The sequence below is a fragment of the Epinephelus moara genome, chromosome 16 (genome assembly GCF_006386435.1).
Source record: "Epinephelus moara isolate mb chromosome 16, YSFRI_EMoa_1.0, whole genome shotgun sequence".
Classification (NCBI taxonomy): domain Eukaryota; kingdom Metazoa; phylum Chordata; class Actinopteri; order Perciformes; family Serranidae; genus Epinephelus; species Epinephelus moara.
In genome coordinates, this window is record NC_065521.1 from 13,487,466 (window position 1) to 13,499,272 (window position 11,807).

Sequence of the window (11,807 nt, forward strand, 5' to 3'; positions counted from 1 at the left end):
CAGGCTTTTATCAGGAATATATCAAAGAATCTGATCCCAGTTAACCAGCCTTTATCGTGTCATGATTGAGCCTCAGCCGCACTATAAGGAGCAAGAGAACACACGGTACCGCAGCCTGTATCGGGTCCGATGCTGCCACCTATGCGCGCCACCGAGCGGTGCTTCTGGCGATGCGCTGTAACGCACTTGCGCAGCCAGGGGGCGCACTCATGTCACTAACCTCTCTCTCCATCTCTCCCTCTCTCTCTCTATCCTCTCTCTCTGCCAGGGGATGCCGGAGTTTAACCGCAGCTCTCCTCTCATTCATGCTGAGCGCTGCTCTCCTGTGCGCACGGAACTGCAGAGCTGAGCTTCGGAACCGGTGCTTGCTGCTGCTGCTGCTGCTGCTGTCTGACAAGCCCGTCGGGAATGGAAATGTCTTCTGCTGCAACTCTGACATCTTAAAAATAATGCCAAGCAGGACGAACGCGGATTGCGGTTTGATCAGTAAGTACAGCCAAACTTTTTGTGGTTGTTAGTCATCTCTCTGCTCGTCATGGAGCTTTTTCTTTCCCCACATCCGAAATGTTGGTGACATTCCCCCAACCCCTCTCCTCTCCTCTCCTTACCTTCCTTTACACCTTCCGCCGATGTCTCTCTCCCGTTATGAGCACACCCGGAGCAGTCTGCGCTGCGGGAGAAATCCGGCTTTCTGTTGATTAATATTTTTATGCGCTTCGAACCATCGCATGGCTCGTTTTGCGCACACGGGAGAGAAGCAGCCAGACTCATAAGGAGGTTGCGGATGAAGCATCTACCGAAACGACTGAACGTCCTTCTTTTTCTTTTGGAATTGGTCAAGTTGTTGAAGGTGAAGGATTGCCTCACTTCACCCGGGAAGGAACTGCGGATTTTGGGATGCAAAGTGGCAGTGTGCATAGGCTGTTGAGTGTATGAGCTCCACGGGGGTGTTTTATCTCCCACATGCCGGAGCTTTAATGTTTATGTGGTATGTCAGGTCGCAGGGGTATTATAAGAATGTTGTCGCAATGATAGGCTAGGCAGTGATGCCATTAGACTGCCTAGTGTCTTACAGTCGCTATAAACCCTCTGCTGAGCGCGCCACAGGCACACGAGCCGCTGTAGGGATATTATGGGAGTTTTGGATGTTTAGTTGTTGGTCCTTTGCAGAAAAACAGGATTAAACCCAGTATGAATATGAACGTCGTTGCAACTGCGCTCAAGACATTGAACTTGAAAACACTCCTTGTGCGCGTGCACGTGCGCATATATTAGTGTATGCACGCGGGGTCTTGTGCGGTGAGACCGTTATTGCGTGTGTGCACGTGTGTAAGTTTGTACATGTATGCAGCTGTGTGCCTGTTTGGAGGCAAAATGTTACTAATGTGTCTGTAGTGTCCGACCTGTGTGTGAGTGCGCGTGCAGATGTGCGTGTGCGAGCCCCTCACCCACCCACACATAAACGCACGCGCACAGCTTCGTCATTTTGGAGTGGCATCAACGTGCTCTGACAGTTTTGTGTCACCTTATGAATTTTTGACTTGAAATGCGTAGGTGAGGCAGACGGGCTGATTTTGAGAGACTATGGGCGCCAAGCCACCGGTTTAGCTGCCAAAGCACATAGAAAAAAAACTCTTAAGGTTGTGTGTGTGTGTGTGTGTGTGTGTGTGTGTGTGTGTTAGAGAGAGAGAGGGAGAGAGTCTTTGCATGTTCTGAATCTCCTCTCATCTCCGTCTCTCTCCCTTCTTATCTCTCTCCAGGGTGAACTTGTGAGGATGAGTGTGTGTGTGTGTGAGAGAGAGATGATGTTGGAGCTATGAAGGAGATGCAAAGAGATGCACGGGGAAGAAAGACTTCTCCCCCCTCTCTCTCTTACGTGTGTGTCATGATGTGCCTGTGCTGGGACGCGTTGATAAGGCTGAAGCCCTGAACATCACCTCCACTTTGGGGCCGAGGCGTGACATCCAAACTGACTGCGTGCATGGTTATGGTGACATAATGACTGTGGAGCATATTAGTTCCTGTTACACCCGCAGACACGCAGTGATTTCAGAGGTTTTAGCCCCAAAAATGAGTCAGAATCAGACTCCGACGACAGTGGTGCTTGCATGCTTGCTTTGAGCTGCCTGTAACCTAATTACCTAGTTTATTCTTGGAGTCTTTTATTATTAATTTGTTCTTAGAGGAGATCATCCTTTCTTCCCTGCTCTCTATGTATCCACCTTTCTATGTATTATAGACATTCTGTGGGTTCCGTAACCAGTGTTCAGTAATATTTAAAGGAAGTTCTAAGATGACACTTCCCATGTGGCCCTAGTGTCTGAGGTGTTTAATCGCATATTCAAAGTAAGCGTGTCATACTTGCTTGCAGTTATTTTTAAAATCTCCAGTGGCTAAGACTACACTTATGTATGCTATATAAGATCTGATAGTGTGTTTGTGGTGCTCCTTAAAGAAGTGATAATGGATTTGGTATCACATAATGCCTGTCGGTAGAGAGGGTGACGTTTTCTGGCAATTTTATGTGATTTTGGGGGGATTTAAGCTGGTATTCTGAAGGTCTCATTATTAAAACTGTAATTTCCTTTCAGGGGTTAATTGATTAATACATTACAGCATAGTCCTACTTTTTTATTTAGGTGACTTTTTTTACTGTTGTCTGAGGTCTCTTCCTTCTGGAGCTTCCTTGACATTGAGCTTTATGAGCCACATTATAAGTGACAATGGACACTGTGGGCACACTACCTCGCCTAGCAGGAAAGCGGCTGTATTTGAGTGAAAACACCAATCGCCACAGGGAGTTTGTGTGTGTGTGTGTGTGTGTGTGTAAAAGGGGGGGTTCAGGTGTGGGGGTGGTGTGGTGTCAGTGCTCTCAGCCCTCAGCGGCTCAGACCCCCGGCTGAGCTGAGAGCCACAGACGATCAGCAACGCGCCCTGCGGTCCGTCTGCGCACAGCCGCTTCACACTTCAAGTGACTGTAATAAATAAATGGAGGAGGAGAGGTGGCAATAGAATGACAATAAACCAGATTGATACAGCAGTTTTAACTCAGAAACACCCAGAGGAAGGGGTGTGTTATCATAACATGTCCATAGGATGTAATGGACATGGCATTTAGCTGAGGGCTTTTTATTCATAGTGCCTTCAGAGTCTACATTAAAATGCTGTACGGGCGGCCCCAGCAGGAGCTGAAGCACTAACCCAGCAGTGTTAGAGCCACGCTCTCGCCTATCGAGCGGCTGATGACTATAGACTGCCAAGTAAGCTGATATTACATGGCGAAACACCAGTTTGAGTCCCACATACAGCACTACTTGTTTTAACTGCTTTTGGAAGGCAGTTTTTCTTATTTGCTCAGATTGGCATGTAGATCAAATGGCAGAGTGATAGACATCCTCAAATAAAAAATATGACAGATAGGAGAATAAGGTTAATCAGTGAAACATTTTAGGTTACATATTCAATTATAACCAAAAGGCATGACGTGTTGATCAGCTTTACTCACCCTCTGCTGGCTACATCAGTCGTTGTCAGTCATTTCAATAAGGAGAGATCATTTAAAAATATTCCCAACATTTATTGGAAAAGCAATAGTTCATTAAAAAAGCACCCTCATTAAATGTAGGCCCAGGGAGATCAGAGATGGGACAGCACTTCCAGTGAGCATTAATGCTGCTGGTGGTGAACTGAAGCTGTAGTTAGGGACCCTGTCAGGTGGATCGACCTGATCTGACTATCGTGGTGGTGACATTAAAGTCAGAATGTCGCAATGATATTTAAAGAGCAGCATCCAACAACCAATTGACACAAGGAATGTGAGCAGAAGGGTGAGATTGGATGACATTAGAGAAAGAGAAAGAGATGAACCCTGAGGAGAAGAGAGTGCAAGTGATTTAGAAGAATTCCTTTAATTAATGTGTAGCCTCTTAACCTCATTTATTTAACAGCCTCTTTTCTTTTGTTATTTTGACTCCAACATGAATATTGGTGATACTACACTGGCTGAGCCAATTTGTCTTGTTTTCTTTTTGGCTCTTTTTCTGATGAGCCAGTGACAAAGTGTTTACAACACCCAATTTCTGTCTGACAAAATAGACAGAGGAAAAGGTTGAAAAAAAGAGTGAGCGCAAAAGAGAGAGAGAGAGATGAGGCGATGGAGCTTTTAAGTTCCCGGCACCTTTTTGATGCAGCCTCCGCAGTGAAAGGCCAAGGCAGATCAAACAGGGCAGGCAGATTGAAATAGTTTCTCTTGTAAGGGGAAAGAGACGCTCCGACGGCGCACAGATGTGACAGGTAACTGGGAGACGGAGGTGGCAGCCACTTTTACACGGTGCCTGATTGCAAACACTCGCTTTCCCCAAGTTCAAAATAGGACTTGTGAGGAGCTTTTTGATTGTCGTTACCATCCACGGTTCGGTATCTTCAAGCGAGACCGACGGCTCGTGGGTGGGTGGGTGGGGGAGTTATTCCCCATCCTAGTGTGAGCAAGGATAATTCTGCCGTTGTTTTGTCAGCAATTAAAAGAATTTCAGCAACCCATTTTCTTCTGCTGCTGCAGACCATACAGCTTGTGTTTGTTGTCCCAAATGGCCAATTTCTGCCTTATGTTCTGTGCTGTCTGAACAGTTGAGGCAGCAAAATAATCAGTGAGTGTGTGAGTGTGTGTGTGTGTAGCCGAACAAACCCGAACACTGAACGTTGGTGATTCCTGTGCTTTTGCAACATTAGTCCAATCAGCACGTCCCCCTATTTCTTAGACGCACAGACACACAGACACACACAGACACACACAGACACACACACACACTCGGACATCCTCCCTTTACCCTCCTTTTCTCCTTGTTTATATTTAGAGCTGGGCCAAGGTCAAAGTTAGAGAGCTTGGTTCTTGTTTATTTCCGTACATGGCTTTCAGATGCAGATCTGTCTTCTGTTATCAGTAGTGGTGGTTAGACATTCCCCAGGCCATGGGGAGGAGCAGGAGGGAAATGCGAAGGTGGACAGAGGGAGGGATAAGGCGATACTGCAGTACTGTGACTACTGGGCATCATACAGTACCCTCTATGTTTAATTTGAAGTACAGTGCCAGCTGTTATTTTCTAACAACTCTCAAATGTGGCCTTCCAGCACCAGCAAGGGTTCTGACATGATACAAGCTAAAAAAAACCCAGACACTACACTGAATGGGTTTCTGAGAGGAATAGGTTTGCACTGTGTTCTTCATCTGGATTTCTCCCTCAGGCGAGCCCATGTAAAGCACTTTGAGGTGAAGCTGCTGTGTTAAAGTACGCTCCTTTGCAGCGTCAGAGAGAGGAAACTATTTGAATGTTTGGAAGTCTGGATTTACACAAACGGCACACTGCAGGCTTATCTTAAACAACCTCCCTGATGTCTGTTACTTTACACCAAATGACACCAAAGGAACAAGAGAAGCCAAAGATCTAACTGCGGCCAGTCCGGCTGCTCAATAGTGTTTATGGAGCTGTTTGAATTTTTGTTACCTCCTGTGGGGAGAGGAGTTAATGTGGCTGACACCAGAAACTTGAGCAAAAAGAGAGAATCTGTATCCAGAAGTAGGAATGGCAACCACTCTTATGTTGCAGCCTGTTAAGATGCACAACAATAAAAGCGTCTTATTTGACCTAGACACCTGGAGAAGAGAGAGTAAAAAAGAAGGAAGAATGGGAGCACCAAAGTGGAGGGAGGAGGCATAACTGAGGCCTGTGAAGGCGAGATGTAGGTGAGAGTGGCAATATACAGTATGCTGTGCTATCTTGGCTTGCTGGTAAGGTTCACTCAAGGAGAGGGGGGATAGGTAGGATGAAAGAGGATGAAGAAATTGGAATGTTGAAGGGGTGAGAAGGTCAAAAGGAAAGGTAATGACAGATGTTACATGTCTATCCAACTCTAAGGTCATTTTTTGGTTAACAACTATAGAGTTGCAAAAAGTGAGTAATGTAAAACCAATCAGATTCATAAAGAAAAAGAACAGACAATCAGGAAATATCCACAAGACAATGAAGAGTCTTTTTGTTCCTTGGTATCCTCTAGCCATACATCATGCTAGCTGAAGATGAACAAATGTATTTAGTAATATTTTATCCCACCTTGTACTTGAATCGAACAAACTCCATTTGGGAACCGAGAGGATATATAAGCTCTGGCCTTTAATTAGAGGGGTGTAAGGAAAAGGAAAGGAATAAACAAAAGAGGAAGCAACAGAACATCAAGACAGTAAAGTCATGGAGAAAACGACCAAGGCAAGGTTTTAAAAAGTGAGAAATAGCAGAAAATGAGAGATGAAGAAAAGGGAGCTGGAAGCAACGAGGCAAGGAGAGAGTGACGGTATTCCTGACAATGTGACTCAGATGACAGGAGTCGGAGAAGGGGGAGGGGATGAATAGAAACAAAAGGACCGAGGTTGAGGTTATGCAATTCAAATTCTGGCCTTTCTGGAAGTGATTAAGATTGTCAGGAATTGAACAGAGAAAAGGAAGTTGGAAAAAAGAGGTGAAAGGAGACGTGAAGACAGAGTGACTTGGGTGACTCACTTGATGAACAGACCTTGCTGGCTATGCTGATTTTGATGAATATGCCTCAACAGGATGATAGACGATATCTGTCCACTGTTGCTCTCCTAGATTTTCCTTAAAGCAATATCTTGTTGCTTTACCTTAGTGCAGCAGGTGGGTCTGTCACCACAGCACTGTCAGCTGTTTTCAACTAGGACAGCTCCACTGTGGACAATGTTGGACATGATCAGACTTCTGGAACTAGAATGGTATTGTTTGGCTCAGATTAGTTTGAAGAAAGAATAAGATATTCCAATTAGCTGACTCACAATGGAGAGATTATGTATGGGAGGATTATCGTTCCCCACAAAGAAGAACCAAGTTCAGTAGAGCAGGGAGTTTGGAGTGACCACGTCCTCAGAGCCTACAGGTGGATCCTAGGGGTAGAGGTGGGTTTTTAAAAAAAAAAATGCTACATGAACACCAGTAGCTGTGACTGAACAGTGGTGTTACACAGTGGAGTTCCTTCCACTGCAAATGATCTTTGAATGTGTGCAGATTCCTTATCACAGCCCTGAGATAGCCTGGTGACCTGTCCAGGGTGTCCCTGCCTCTTGCCCAGTATCAGCTGGGGTAAACTCCAGCACACCTGCGGCCCCTAACAGGATAAACGGTGACGGAAAATGAATGAATGAATGACGATTCCTCAGGATCAGCTTGGGAGATCTCTACCTGTAATATTTAGTCAGCCTGGTCTTACAGTAAAATAAATGAAATGACCATGACTTCTCTTAGCACACATTATGTGGTGGTGGCAGGTAGTGTGTTGAAATTTCATACCAGCACCACAAAAACAATGGGAAGTCAATGTGTTGGACACATGAATTCTCTGGGTTTGACAATGTCACACAATGGGCAGTGGTTAATGTAATGTCCCCATACACAATATAAAGAGCGAGAGTAGAGTGGAAGTCAGGGTGGTGTATGGGTCAACAAACATAGGACTTTCACCCAGGAGACCACTGTTTGTGTCTCATGTGAAAGTAAAAGTTAATGTGGATGTCTTTTAACTTAATGTACTCACGTCCTTTATGATGTAATTATCACTACGAATGTGACGTACGTCACTTTATGATGTACCTATCCTCCAATATGTAACAAGCAGAGTTATGTTAACTGAAAACACTATCTTTTGTGAAATCTAACCAAGTAATTTTGGTGCCTAAACCCAACCATGTCGCTATAATCTCAACCCAATACATGCTACCATAATGTAATGCGGTGTTGAGAGGTAGTGGTAGTCATGCATATCTGTAAGGTCATGTTTTTAGTATGTATTTAGTGTGTTCTATAGTATTATGTCTGCACTGATATGTTGTGGCTGTAGGGTTTGGATCAGATTGAGACCTCTCCAACATAATGAAATACTGATGTTTAAATGCACCTAAAAACTGTGGTATCATAATAACAAGGGACTCCATGATTTCCACTGTTATAAGAACCCTGTACTGGACTGTTTTACTGATACATTTTTAGCAAATAGTTTGTCTAATCTCATGTAATAATCATGTGGTTTTGTTTCAGTGACTACTGGTCAAAAGAACTATTGTTAGAGAAATGTTTTCAAGGAAACACTCAGTTGACAAGCTAAGTACTTTATATAGTTGTAGTGAAAAGTATATACCCAAGTATATCCCAAAAGTCACGACTGTAACTTCACTTTCAGTGTGATGCAAAGCTAGAGCTTACTCACCTGTTTGTTTTTTCCTGCTGTGAAAAATATAACAATGCAGAGTTCAGTCATTTCCCAACACTACAAAGCTACAAAGGAGTCCAGTCAATATTCATATCCCTCAATTTCAGCCAAATAAAAACAAAAAAGGAAAGAAAAAATATAGAGACAGATCATGACAAACAAAAAAATCGGCATTTGTGTGATTAGTGTTTCATCATGCTGCCAACAGAAACAATTTGCCAGCTGGGGGAAAATATAAGACAGACAGTGCCATCAATCCTGTTTTTTAGACATTTTGAGAGGGATCCTGGCTCCTGAAATCCAGGAATCCAGAACCTGTGGTGGAATGAGAGGAGTGACAGGTGGCACGGAAATGCTGAGTCAGTGAATACAATGACACTCCCCCATCATCACACACACACACACACACACGCACACGCACACGCACACACACACACACACACACACACACACACACAGAAGCTCATCTCATTTTGTTGAGTGCTTAGTCAAACACCAGGCTGCATGTGTGAAGGAAGGGTGGCTGTAAGGTTTTGTCCATGTGTGTGTTTGAGAAATAGGATCAGAGAATGATGTGTCCTCTCATGTGTCTCTTGGCTCTTATCATGAAAAGTGTAGCTTAAGGGTCCAACGTTTTGCTCAAGGACACCTCAGCAGGTGTCTTTTGCTTCCTTACACAGTCTCTGTAAGCACATCAAAATTTTATGGCTTTAATTGATCAATAAATTGAATTTGCACCAGTGCAACATAGCCACCAATGTCTCTCTGAGGAATCAGGCTTCTGATGTGGAGACGTCCGACATTTCAAGCGGACATTCATCTTGCTCTAAATTGTAGGAGGAAGGAGAAGCACAGTGTACAGATGCCTGACTCCCGCTCGAAGGTAACGGCTTTTGCTTTGCTGTGATGTATGAACTTCTTGCTCGAGTTGAGAAATGAACTTTCTCCGCTCAGTTTAAGCCTCCTGGAGCGAGGTTCTGCCAACCTAGCTCTGTTGCCTGCCTTCCTTATGTCTTCTGATGCGATTCTGCCAGCTTTCAATTCCCCTGCGTTCTGTCTGAAAGAAGGATGCAGCTGATAAGACACAGAAACGGTGCAGTGTTGATAGTAAATGCTTCCACTCCCCCACAACAAAGTGAACCACAGGGTCAAAAACATGTTGAAATCCATTTAAGGCACCTTGAGGTTTCCTGTTTAAAAGCGGTTGTACTCAGGCATCTCCTTGGCTGTTGAAATTACCCTGCGTATCGCTACATACATAGGGTGGTGATGCATGGGAAACCATTTTAAGGCAATGCAGACGGGCAATTTAACTTTTTACAGACGCGGGGGGTTGCAAATGGAGCGAAATTGGAGAGAAAGTGTTGAGTTTTGTGGAAGCAGCAGTGACACAACCAAAGGAGAAGCTTTTGTCTAGTGAGATGAATTTACTCAATAACCTCTGCCTAATGGGGCTGTCTATTATTTCCTGTTTTTATGCCTATCTCTATTTCTCTCTCTTTCTCCTTTCTCCACAGCTTAGGTATTGTGTGCTATTATTTTGTGTGTTATCCTCTCCTCGTCTCTTTATTCTCTCTCTGCCTCGCTTTCTCTTTCTCCTTGTCCTTCAGGATATTAAAAGGGCTTTGAAAAAATCTGTGTATTAAAATTAAAATAATATCAAAAGTTACTTTAGGTAGTTTAATGGTTTTTTTCTTACCATGTAACCGTAGCTGCGTCTGTTCACTTTTCCATTTCTCCAGAAAATAGTTACTACTACAGCTGACATTTTATCTGATTTCACACAACACACTGTGGTGTATGTTGGCATCAAAACACCCACGCCCATTATTTTCTACAGTATGTAAGCCCACACGCTGGCAACGTCTGGCATCAAAATACAATACTATCCTATAGACTAATCCAGGCTGCAGGCAGGAGTAAACAAGCTGCTATTACTCGAATCTGACTTGTAAACCCTTCCAATAACATTGTTGTTGATGTAAAGAATTTCACTTCTGAAATGTTTTTTGACAGCTTTTGTTGGCACTGCATTACTCGAGTCCTGTGTAGGAGCTATTTCATTATCGCCCTTTGGTTTCGACTGAGTACAGTTGGCTTTTCAGCCACGTTAGCAGCCTGGATTTATGGATGGCAATGTTGGTTGCTTAGTCAGTCCACCACTTTAGTCCAGATATCATAAGAACTTTTGGATGGATTACCATGAACTTTTGTGCAAACATTCATGGTCCCCCGCCCTGATGAGTTTTTCTTCAGCACCATCATCAGGCCAAAAGTCCTAGTTGTCACACTTTGCTTTATGACCAAATACCTGCCAAACTAATGACATACCCATCAGGTTAAGATGTTACCTGCTAATCATCCACATGTTAAAGATCCCCGTCTTCTCACAAATGTGAGAACCTGAGCTCGATGGGTCCCGAAAAGCCTGATGAGTCGGACAGCGTTTGGGCTGAAAATGTGCGCTGATTGGCTAGGTCAGATAGGGCTCGGGCCGCAAGGCTGGAGAAGGGAGCTTCTCTGGTGGGGAAATACACTGTGGAGACTTGGTGATCCACCTCACTGGTCTATTTTCTGCTGGAGGTGCACATGGCTTATGCAGCTGCACAGCCGATGTGTCCCCAGCGTTAGAGGCCAACTAGTACTTTTTGAAGGTTTCAGGCTTTGTTGGGCTCAGGCTCAGTATTTTATGAGATGATCTCAGATAGGCAGGGTTTGGGCTTCAGCTCACATTGGTCGGTTCGGTTCAGGTTGTAATTTTGGGCCTGTTGGGAACTCTAACCTTGACTCTACTGCCTGGTATCTGTGCAACGTTTTGCCACTGGAGAGATGTTTCCATTCCTCTACTGAAGGGTGATGTCTGGGTATTTCCCTAAAATCTGAGATTCAAAACCCTAGCAAGCTAGATTAGGTTTGTCACAAATACCAAAGCCGATCCTTAGCATTAGCATTAGCATGGCGAAAGTTTTGACAGCGAACATGGTAGATAGTACAGCGGATAAGCTCTCAAATTATGAGGACCTGTGCACTTTTTGAAAAAAGCATGAAATTTCTACCATAGTTAGTACATACCATAAGGTTTATTTTCAGATGTGGAGGGAAGTCAGATTTGACCTCTGAGGCCTGGGAGAGGTCAAATTCAAGATGGCCGCCAATAATATTCAAATATGCTTAACTTTGGAACCAAACACAGTAGAAAAACATTTAAGGGGCTCTAGTTTCGCAGACCAGGTGAGGCGGGGGCGCAGCGCACCTGCACTTCGCCAACTGGGTGTGGCCAGGCAGATTTTGCAAGTTTGGCACACCGTGCGCCTGGCGCAGCTACTCCTCTTTCCCACCACCGTCCCTCCTACCTGTGCAAGTCGGAAAGAGGGAGGAGAGAAGGCGTCGAGTGGGTTTTACACACATCACACCAATCACATGAGCCCCTCTCCTTGCCTTTAAATGCGCCGCGCGAAGGCGTAATGAGAGTTTACTCAATTCGCCATGGCAGAAGAGAGCAGCAGCATCAGACAGCCAAACTTCTCCCAGGAGGAAAC

The 11,807-nt window shown here is 44.5% G+C and overlaps 1 protein-coding gene across 1 annotated transcript in view; it reads left to right on the forward strand.

Moving 5' to 3' along the window:
• Positions 1-307: 307 nt before the first annotated feature.
• Positions 308-11,807, forward strand: part of LOC126402426 (plexin-A1-like) — a 354,576-nt gene continuing 343,076 nt past the window's right edge. The window contains exon 1 of the mRNA XM_050064404.1: positions 308-486. The gene's annotated coding sequence lies outside the window, so the exon portion shown is untranslated. The remainder of the gene's footprint in view (positions 487-11,807) is intronic.